Raw genomic sequence first — 12508 nt, forward strand, 5'->3', positions numbered from 1 at the left:
TAAGACAATCTTGTTGTTCTACAATTCCATATATTCCATTGCAGCGGAATTCGATATTGTTGGTGTTTTTGATACCATAAGTAGACAATCAATTTTAAGTAACCTCACTCAATATCCACGGTTACATATTTCGTTTTATTCTGAATTTACTATCCTATCCCCTCAAAATTTACTTTATATGCAGACGACCTAATAATTTTTAGCCATGGCTCATCCATCACAACTACTACTAGTCTAATTCAGTGAGCATCAAATACTCTAAGCAAAAATACAAAACTCTTAGGACTCTAGACGATCATCGACAACATCCCCCTGTGTCTTTATTGACAACATCCCCCTTCCTGTGGATCACTACTAAATATTAATACAAATCATCAATCATACCACAAATAAAGCCCATCCCGGCACAGACCTCTCACAAACAAGCCCTTTCCTTATTTCCCACTACGTCACTATGGACCATTGACCTTCCTAAATTCAATCATAACATCCCTTACGAGATACGACAAACACTCAACACCCAAACAAGAAATCTAAAACAACTAGTAGCAACGATGATCTAATTTTATATGGGAATGTCTTCAAGAATGAAACAGGAGTAGGCTGCGCAGTTACAACGCCACAATTTCCAATAAAATCATCTCTAATTCCACCAACTTTCAGCGTTCATACAAGTGAACTTTATAGCATTCTACAAGCCATCTATTTCATCTCCATTCCCTATAAGTATATTGCTATATGTGCAGATTCATTCTCTTCAATTTCATCTATTAAAAATTATATTCACCGATCACCCTATTGCCCAATCTATCCAATCTAACCAACCTGTCACATCACACAAAATAACAGTTACTATCATTTGGTTACGTTCCCACATTGAAATCGTATGTAACGAATTAGCAGACCAACAAGCAAGAAGTGCTTTAACTCATACCATCATCGACAATATAATTATCTAGTAAGTATTTAAAATCTCACTCTAAAAGAAAAATTAGAACAACGTGGCAGCAAAACTTGAACACTACCTTACACTCTATACATCACACTTAACCAAGTAACTTCACAGGCGTCTCCAGACGAGACTGAGCCATTGTAAGAAGGATAAGAATCGGACACTTAAGACTCACTCATGTGTATCTAATATCGTCTACCGTCAGACCCATTTGCACCTGCTGTATTCCCAATTTGACGATAAAACAAATATTGACTGAATGCCACAAAAATGTCTACCAAAGATTGCAGTTCCAGTTCAAGACCAATCACAAAGACATACTGAATGACTTGGAGCAAATCTATTTCGTGCTTCAATTTCTAAGGGATGTGAATATTCACCATAAAATATAGAACAATTAAATATTGCTATAATATATAATAAGAAAATGAACAACTCACAGTTGTTTGATATACTGAAAAAAGTACATACCCTTCAAGGTATTTTTGTTTAAAAAACTTATCATACCACCTCAGATTGGACTTCAATCGTCTGGGAATATGCTTTTGGCTAAGGTGGAATGAGCAATTTAATTGTATAATTATATGTTCAATATTTGGTATAATAAATGAGAAAACTTCGAAACAATTTCCATCGAAAATAGAAAGTCATCAAACCGAGATTATATCTGTCAAAATTTGATGTTCGTAAACAGCGCACGATGAATATTCCGAATTCATTTTAGCGTTGACATCGTTAGAGAAGTAAAATTGTTGCCGTTCATCGTATTACAGAAACTCGTCCTCATAACATCTTAGCCTAGTTTGAAACAAACAACGTGCAGTCTCATATTTACTGGAGGAAATTGAGTAAAGTGTAATTCTCCTATTTCTAGTTATCCGTGTTTCGTGTAGTCATTTTAATCAAAGGCGGAAGTCAATTAATTGATAATGAGATTAGTTTTTGAACAGTTCCATATTCTACTTCGATTAAAGTTTAAACGTCGCTAATTGATATGAAGAATGATCGAAACGTAGCGTAGAAAAAAAATATAGAGGTGAAACCAGCTAAATATCAAGGATAGAAGAATATCCGCTTCCATGTATTTCATACCAATGAGCAAATATTTAGCTTATACTTCACAAAATTGTGTTACATGCTTTATGAAAATTATTGTTCTACCAAAAACAATTTCATGTAAAATTATGTCAAAACTCGATTATACGGTTTTGCTGTCAAAACATCAAACAGTACCGGAACATATTTGAGTTCATAAATAGTTGTAATTGAGAAGAGATACGAGTGATCCAAGAAATGTTTCCAGCCATCGCTTAGACTCTGATCTGATGGGCGGTTTAAGAGAAAGATAAAGTTAACAGGACAAAAAACCCGTGAAAACTGGCAAAGCAATTATCAGTTTACTTAGAGCATTTTGTTTTAAGTAATTATCAATATAATATAATCTGAAAGAGCGTTCATGCGTGCAGTTTTAAGCAACAGACGTGCGGCAAGAAAACCGAGTAGATGGCACAATACACGACGCGCTAATTAACTTATCAAGTGAGTTTCAATTGAATCTTTATCTTAGGGAACCGGGAATAATTTTGAGTTTTCAACGGTTTTGCAGCCTCAAAACTTCTGCAATTATTACATCGTGTTGAGGGCTACGTCAGAAAAAAATTTTTCACACTATCAAGTTTGCCGTTCAATACTTAGAGTAGTTCTCATGATATTAATTTTCTTGTGTCGAGGATTTTCAACCTATTCACTTACTGGCACTATAACTGTGATCTCTGCACATACACACACATGCACACGTGGTCCTCATCCTCTTTCGCGTCGCAGTTTCGCGCGTAGACTTCTTCATCTCCCCTGAGTTCTATAGGAGATTCTGGGATTTTTTGTCTTTTTGTTAAGAGTTTACCTGTTGTCCAACCAACAAAGATCTAATCCGAGTGGTCCCTAGCCTTCCCTAGAGCTGTCTCCGATGTATAACTCGGCACTTGCTTATGAAATGCGGAGTTACCGTGTAGGGGGGTGTCCTCTTATAAGTTGACTCGAAAAGCCTAGGATATTTTTTTTGATTTTTGTATTCCTGTCAAGGTGTTGGATATGCCAGGAAACAATTTCACGGCAGGTTTTTCCGATGAGAACAACTGACAACTATTCACATATGCATCCTTCGAAAACTGAGAAAATAGTTATTTGGCGATATACAAATATTTTTATCATTATTTATGAACTGAAATGTTTTAAATAGCCAGTCCTATAATACAAAAAGTTTATTCGCTAGTGTTATAAATGCGTATTGTGAAAAAATGTGTTGTAACAAATCGGCCAAGCTACGTATTTTGACTAAAGTGAAAATTTTGTGCAGAAAGAGCTTCTGGAGTTCGAAGCTAGGCTATATTTAACATGAAAATATGTTTGTTAGGATTTCGCTTCTCATCGTAGTTCGTTTATAACAATGCTGCTTTCATATTTCATTTTATATTTGAGAAAAAAAAATGAAAATACGGAATAAGAAAAAAAATGAATGGAATAAAAATAAATAATAGCATATAAATGTAAGAAACACCATAAAGTAAACTGGCACCAATTTTTTTAAATAATACAATATAACAATAATTATCATTAACTCAAGCAGCTACGATATTATGTATAATTATTAATCTAAAATCAATTAATTCTAAAAGTACAGACAGGAAAATATTCTAAGCTAACATGAAACACAACAAAATACGCCTGGAGTCTTCAAAGGTTTGAAAAGAGCTGTAACTAGAGAATATATGTTGAATTAACTAGTACGAAGAAAAATAGGAAGAAGTCAAAGTAAATGAAATGAAATTCTAAGGCACAACAATACATATATTCGATATTAGTAGTGGGGACAAAGTGAAGTCAATTGAAGTGAAAATTCAAGACGGTGAATCATTTAAAAGTTTTAGCATATGTAGGTGATGTTATGGTTATGGTGAATGAAAAATAAGCGAAGAAGATAATATATATAGCTTAAAAATTAGCTTAATGTATAAATGAAAGCAAAATAAAGTAAATATTTGCAACAAAAAAGAATAATAACTATAAATAGACTAGCGAGGATTTGAGACTCTCATGCAATCCAATTATTGAATAGTTCTAACTGGAAAAGATGGATAAGAACGAGTGGAGATAAAATATGAAATAATTGAATTCATGTAAGCTAGAAGAAGAAAATTTGACAAAAACATTTATCACTTACGCCATGTATCAAGGGACAAATCCATACGAAAAATCTTGGACCAAACACTATAAGAAGTGGGTCTGTAGAAGAAAAATAGATGAAGAACTATAAGATGGAAACATGAAAAGGTCTTTATAAGCATTGATAATTTATGAGCGGGGCAATAAAAAAAAGATAACCAATGGAAATGGACCAGAAACTTATATTCTATATCCTAATCTAGAAAAAATGCTACTTATACGTATGTTTAGAAATTAACGCAACTGGCTTTTATTTCTATTATTGTTGCATATAACTTCATCCAAACTTATTTTATTTGTTCATATTTGCTCACATAATTTTGACTTATGAATAATACAGTTAATAAAACATGAACTTAAAGCAATAATCGAGATATTTCGCATGTAACAGACAATCAGTATTATCTCTAGAATGGAAAGTGAAAAACAATATATTTATTTTATCTTCAAAGTACAGTTCATGCACACAATCCCAATAATATATAAAATCTATATTATTGATCTTCGATTAACTGTTTCAAACTTATTCGAGATTAGCTTTTGTATTGCATAAATTTGCGCTACACATCCTAGACAAATGTGAACTCAACATTAATTTTTCTTTCACAAATATGAATCATCTATTAATTAATCACACCTAAGCATCTCAATGAAAAGTGTCAATTGATGTTCGTACATCTTTAGATTTATGTATATAGAAAATTCAATATATCAGTGTGAAATTTCGATATTCAGTGATGCGTTATAACTCGTTGAAGTAAACCATCAGCTCAATGTTTTTTATAACTTGATTATGTTGAGCAGCACTGCAAATAGTATCTTCGAGACCACTCAATATTCCCAGTCGAAATACACCTCCTAGAGCGTGTTTGAAAATGCAAGATAAATAACTTAAGCGAAATGTAACACCAGTCTCTTGCCGAATGCAGGGAGATTTTAAGGACGGGTCCTGTGAGACAAGGGTAAGAAAAGGCAATAGTGGCTATCTTGTAGTTGAGACCAACGAAAGCGCTCTATCCCGAGAGGGTATTGAGGTGATAAATCGCTCTCTACACTTTTTGTAGCTATCCGTTCGTTTTTGTATATATTATACTATCAGATATTCCATTAACCTATTTTCAATTAATTCTCTCATCAATTATTCATTTCCAGTTCTCCATAATATGAATGTCTGAAAATGGATTTAACATTTTGTTGGTACATAAAATTATGACTAAACAGAAATTTCATAGTTTTACTTAAATCAGAGATTTTTTGTAACCAATATATACTGTTATGAACAAGACCGCGATATGGGTCGTGGAACTACTCCTGTCCGGTTATAATGAAATTCTACAATTCGGCGAAGACGCGGGACGTTTGATATATAGCGGATTTCGTTTGATGTTTGTTTTTATATATATTTTATCGCAGGCGATTTGCTTACATTGTTTCATTGAACTAATTTCTCGGAAGGAGTTTTTCTAAAATTTTTGAGAATTTCGTTTTGGATATATAAACGAATTTGTTAAGTTAAGTTAAAAGTAACCGAGGAAGTTTGTTAAATGTAATGTAACTGCTTCAATAAATTAAATGAGTGAATCAAATTTATCCTCTTAGTATAAATAAATAATGAAAAATAATAAATTGGCACTTTACCATACAATACGTCCCTAAAATTACTTATGAATCATTACATATAATGAGATGAATATACAGTGAGATCAGTATATAGCGAGATAAATACATAAATTCCTTTAATTTCTTAGTTCTTAGACCTTTTGATATATTAATTCCTCTAAATGTTCTTGATTTAAGGTCTCTTCTGTTTTAAAATTAGTTTAGAGGTGAACATTTTTGGTGTTCTAGGCAACTGTGTGTTGACCTCAAACCTTAATTTCCTTTTTACTAATCACTGACTCCATAGAATATATGGGTGATTCCGTTCTAACTGTGATTTTTTGTATTCAAAATTTCAAGATTTTAAAATTTAACTTTTCTAACTTTTTTATACATATTATTCATCTATTTTACTGTAAAAATAAAACTCTAAGAGGAATTTACTACAACTTCAAAGTATCACGAGCAAGACACAAATGTCGGATTTTGAGTTCCACGGTACTGACTCATTTATCCACGGTACTGACATGGTAACTTAAGATATTAAACAACAAGTGCATCAAGTTTCCTCAGTTTGATCATAAACATTAGAATTTATAAGGTAATTAGTTTAAATCATTTGTTACGACAAAAAAAATTAATAATTTATCGGTAAATTCTAGGAATGGACATGACACGGTACTGACATTCAAGTGATGTAGTATAAGTTTTCTTTAAGTGGCAAGTTATATTGTATAAAAATAATGTTTAAATATCTTAAGAATTATTCAATTAACACAAAATTTTTATTAATTGATTATTAATTAATGACTAGTACAAAAAAACAATACAGGACATTGAATATCACAGTTATAATGGAATCACCCATATTTCTAATGCTAACCCGGAACACGTTACAAATTAGGAGTAAAATCTGTTCTTAACCATTTCAGTGACACATTGAATTGAAAATACATACGTATTTTGCAGCCAAGTGATGGAGTTTAGCACGAAAAAAAATATTATCCCCACCCTTTCTTTATTGTGACATGTCCCCATGGAGGGACAAATCCTCTTGATCGTGACCATAACCATCATGTCTGTATTCTGCTATAGGTCTTGATTCTGTTTTTTGTTATATGGTTCTTCGAGATTATCTTTTGAGGGTCTACCTCTTTTCACAGGTGGACTGCTACAAATTAAATGCTCAGCTAAAGATTGTCGAAGAGCCATCAGATCGAGGATCTTTTCTTTTGGAACTGAATAGCTTGATTTTTACATTCCAATCATGAGTTCACTAATGCCAAGTCTACTGCATGTGTAATTAGCCTTACTGTCCATTTCCTAGATCGAATATAAAATCTCTACATACTCAAGAGAAAATCTTGCTTGTCTACCCCTCCCATACTGGTATTGTATCTGCGTATAACTTCTGGCCTAGATATATTGACATACTCTTTCTTAAGTTCATCCCATCTTTTACATACGTTTTTTTCTCCTATACCGACAAAATTTGACCCCAATACAACCTCCCTATTGTCGAACCATTTCGTAACAACGATGCCATCCCTACTTTAGACCAAAAAATGAAAAATTATCAAACATCAGAATGTGATTTGGTTCAGTAACACGTTCGGAAAGCTGCATAACTGTAGCTGCGGATGCACCAAAGTTTATGTAAATTGAATTGATCTCTGTAGAGTTCCCCTGATATATTACGAAGTCATAAACCATACCACTCTCTCCAGCTAGGACGTAAATCTTAATTCTCCACTTTTTGTGCTTATTTTTAAGATATTGCTTCACATCAATATTTCCTTTAAATGGTACAATTTGTTCATCGACGCAAAGATTCCTCTCTAGTGAAAGTTCCTGGTACCTTTTCCTTAGTGCGTCATATAAAGCGGACCTTCTTTAATCTATCATTATTGGACTCTTTTCTAATAGTGATATCAACGAGATGCAGAGTGTTCCGCAACTTAAAAAATCGTTTCACGGACATATTATTTTTTATTATTTCAATATCATATGACGAGCTCCAGTACAATTTGACTCTAGGAAATTTTAAATTCCCCATAAGAATATGAATTCCAATAAACTTTTTTTTTATCTCTATCATTATTGTTGGAGGAAATCTTGGAACATTTTGTTGATTGGCATAAAGATTTGTCATCGTCGCCATTTTTTCAAACAAATTGTCTGGTATGTACCGACTGAAAAAGGCTATAGGAGCAGCTCATTCAACGACAGGATCTGCTAATGTATTTTGTCCGTGCCTTCTGATATCCATTGTTTGATATTGTGCATCAAGTATCCAGGCAATGCCCTTTTTCATGGTTAGACCATATTCTTCATGAAAATTTTCAAGCTCGTTTTGTTGCTCAAAACTATTTTCATCAGCATTTTTTTCACCGCTATAGGCAATATCCAATTCTCGATTATTTTCATCTGGGTCCATAATATTATCTTCAAAATTGCTGTTATTTTCTTGATCACTTCCTAGAACTTCTGCATCGCATCCTTCATCGTCTACATTTTTCACTTGCCAGGGACATAGCTTTATAACGACCCGTTACTGAATACGTAACAAATTTCCATTTATTAAGTATATTCTAGTTCAATGAATAGTCTTTTCACCAAAAACAGTAGTTGAGAGGAAATATTTCAACATTTACTACACTCAAACAACTAAAAGTGTCACTTCATATATGTATATACACCGGCTACTACAACACACTGGTATTTGTTTTCATCTAACATTCGTTCTAACTCAATCCACAAAGGGCGCACGCTACGCCAACGCATTGTTACCGATGTCCCGTGTCAGGTACAAAGCGACTTAAGTTCATAATTCTTTATTTTTCGCCATTGCATGCTATGGAAAACGATGTCCCTCCAAGAGGACAAATTCACTGAAACGGTTAAATCACGTAAATGTGAATGTAATAAAAGATTTAGCCAATGGTATAGAAGAAATTACCAAATAAGTTCTAGAAAGTCAACATTTTGGTGGAAAATATACATATTAAAAGCGTTATCGATTTGAAAGTCACTTCAAATGAAGAGTTAAATATTTATAGCATTTCTCATAGTGATAATCACTTTTTTTCATGACAATAGCACTGTTATCCACTACACGATAATAATCTATGGAAAACATGAAATTTCACTGAATAATAATAAATACCACAAAAATTCTATAACTTAAAAAAATACGGATGAAATGTGCTAATAATGCAATTTTAGTTGGAAAAATTTGTAAAATCTGATTGAATTCTATAAGAATGTATAGCAAAGCAGTATACCTAACGAAATAAAAGATGTAGACCTTGGATGATTAGCCCTGGATAACTCAGATGAGGCTTAGAGACACAAAATACTGTAAAAGTTCCAAAAAATGAACAACTTACGATGTAATCAATTTGTTGAGGCCAGTATTTTCTTGTTTAATGGATATAATGAAGAAAAAAGCATATTGGGACAAATTCTCAATAAGATGCAGATTTGCGCATTCCCTATTCTACTCTACTTGTGAGTCTTAGAATTCTACTTGTGAAGTATAAAATTTGACGACTTATCGAACTATCTTTTCTAATACTACTTTTCAAATATCGTTCTCAAATGATATATAGTTTTATTTAGACAATTATTTTTCTCCTACTGCCTTTCCTACCTAGCTCTATTAATTTTGACAATGTAGAGAAGTTGTTCGATATTAACCAAGAACGAGAAACACGTAGCCTGATTGATTAGAACTAGATTTCAATGTATTTGAGATAATTCATTTGGTGCTTCCAAAATAAATTTCGTTATGTTGTCTAGAGGAAAACTATATGCTTTTTTGGTTTCGAATGAAGAAATTTCTACTTTAAAATATGGGGGAAGCTTGAAATGAATTGAAATATTGATATTATCTTCAATGTTGAGCACAAATTTTATAATCTAGTATAGGATAGATTACAAAGCTAAAGTCATATAAATTTGAGTTGTTCTTGTAAGTGAATTATCCAAACATTTATTGACATATTGTTATACAAAGTTTTTTTCTATGTAGTGTGAGCTCTTTCATAAAATACTTTCTTATTACTAGTTACATACCACCACTAGAATCGCTCTTCGTAGCAATAATTTCGATCTTTACCAAAAGGTTCTACGCTGACGTTTGTGTCTTACATTCCACAGAAGCATGGATGATTTGGTTTTTAAAAAAAGTTTTGAGTTTTAGAAGCTGAAATTTTTGAAAACAAAATACCAGTAGTGTGAAATGGTATATGAGTAACAGAAAAAAATTGTATTTATGCCACGACAATAATAACTGACTTATTTACCTTGATACATACTTACTTATCGACTTTCTTTTGAGACACTAACGTATACTTTGATTGTTGACTTTTTTCTTTGGGATAAATTTTAAAAATAAATATATATAAAAGTAGTTGAAGAAATATTCATAGTATAGTATAGAAGAAACCCAGCACTCACACGTATATTTATCACGTATGTACCATATACCAAATTACTTGTATTTCTGTACAAAATTATACCTGCAAAAAGTCATAAAACAATAAGAAAATTCAATAGTCTAAAACAGAAAAAAATTGTTTACAAAATTTCGTATAATAATGGTATTTACTTGGAACAAACATCTCAATATTCAGAAAGTAGATTATAAAATCATTAATCATGGCAATATTAAGATATCAATAAACTGTGGAGTAGCAAAAAGCCTACATTTGTTTTTGAAGTTACAGAACTTGAATTTTAGCAATAAAGAAAAAGTTTTCACGATGAAATTAGAATAGGTTGTATTCTATTTTATCTTATATTCTATTATATTATTCTATTCTATCATATTATATAAAGGTATTCTGAGAAAGAGATAGTATATATTTAAACAATAAAATGTATGTAACAAATAATTATATTCCTTTACACTTACTAATCATACATAAACTAAAATCTCTGTATAGTCTGCTTATGTTTGTTCAGTTTGAAGGTATCGCCCCCTAATAAATACTGATTTTACTTAAGATATTTAGTTCACTTTATAAGTTACATGAATGTTTTTTCCATTACATATTTATTCAAAGCTTATTTTCTCCAGAATTCTCTTTTGTGGCCTTATATAAGGGTTTGAATCGCTTATGATCCAACCAAAAATCGTAATAAATAATCGAATAAAATTACAATTGTTGTCTTCGAAACTACAAGGCCCAAATCCCCAAGTTAGATGTCCTCAACCATAATCCTGAACATAAGAACCTTTTCGGTTTCTATCCTCTTCCATTCCCATGCCACCGAATAGCGTGTAATTTCCAATGAATTTATATCATAGAATGAGCAATAAAGAATGAAATTTCATAAAAAATACGATCATACTTTATCAGTGTTTTCGTATTCGTGACCAACAATCATGAGTGATATTTTCCGTTCTAGATTTTCATACTTTTTTGTTGGTCTCACGAAATAGTGTGACGCTTTTAATGAGATTAGATTTTTATTCATGAGAAGCTATTCATTTGAATGAAGTTTCACTTAATTTGGTGTACGAAAGGTTTAAAGGTTTAATTAAGATAATATGTACAAGGTCAGTTCGTTAACAGATTTGAACTGCAAACTCCTATACCATCCAACAACAGATTCAGCTAGAAGTGGTAGAAAAAGGAGTTACAAAGATTAAGAGAAAAAAATCAACAGCTTAATGTTGTAGAGGTTAAAAAGGGTGGTGAACGGTTTCAGCAATTTACGACTTAACATATTGATGAACAGTAGGAACAAGTGTAGCTCGAAAATTGCCAATTAATATTTTTGTAAAGTGAAGTTTTAGTCTTTCTTTTTAAATTAATTTCGATTAATTCAGCACCTTTATTATATAATAAAGCTTTTATGAACAATGAGGTTATGTTGTAAATTGTTTGTAACAATAATTGTATAACTTTTGATTCGCTAAGTTATCATTGAATTTTGGAAAGTCGTTGGAACAATTCGTCAAAAATTAACAGAAAAATATCAGTTTTTGTCATTCATGTCTAAAATCGTTTCAATATTTTTGAACAAACTCTCATTTTTGCATTAAATGCTGTAAGTAGCTCAAAGTTATCATGAATTATTTTCGCAAAGTCACCTTTGGAAGGAAGTTGGCAGTTGAATCGTGTAAAATGTCATGCAATGTGTTTATTCTCTCGACTTATTCTGTTACGGTGAATATACAACTATAAGCTAAAAAAAGTTGGTACAACTTCAATCAAGAAGTGCTATCGTGCATATTTCAACCTGGATATTCGCAACCAGGATAAATATTGGGTGCCACCCATCTGCCTTATCTCATATCACAAAAATTTGACCGATTGATGAAGTGGACAATATTCAGCAATGCTTTTTGATAAACTAGTGAACTAGTAAACCAGCTGAAGTGTTAATTTCAAGACTGAAACAGTGGAATATGCTTAAGACAAAAGTTGAAATTACCATGTACCATAAACGTCACAGTACATGTGTTAATTTTCTAAAGAGACTGACTTAGTGTACTATATTGACATCGAGGGCTTGATATTAAAACTGCGTTATAAACATAGGTAAGAGAAATGGAGACTCCAAAGGCTGTACTGCTTCATAACGGAAATAAATTTCCATCACTATCTTTGATAATTTGAAAGAAACTCACTGCATTATAAACCTAGAGAGAGAGAACTGAATATTATCTAAGAGAAATATAACCACCAAGAACTGTAAACGTTCCTGGGCAAATAAAAGTGA

General features: G+C 32.0%; 1 protein-coding gene across 1 annotated transcript in view; it reads left to right on the top strand.

The window, feature by feature from the left end:
- LOC130903512 (limbic system-associated membrane protein-like) overlaps nt 1-12508 on the top strand; it is a 1047744-nt gene that overhangs the window by 220623 nt on the left and 814613 nt on the right. The window lies entirely within an intron of this gene.

Source organism: Diorhabda carinulata, chromosome 2 (assembly GCF_026250575.1).
Source record: "Diorhabda carinulata isolate Delta chromosome 2, icDioCari1.1, whole genome shotgun sequence".
In the NCBI taxonomy this organism is placed as follows: domain Eukaryota; kingdom Metazoa; phylum Arthropoda; class Insecta; order Coleoptera; family Chrysomelidae; genus Diorhabda; species Diorhabda carinulata.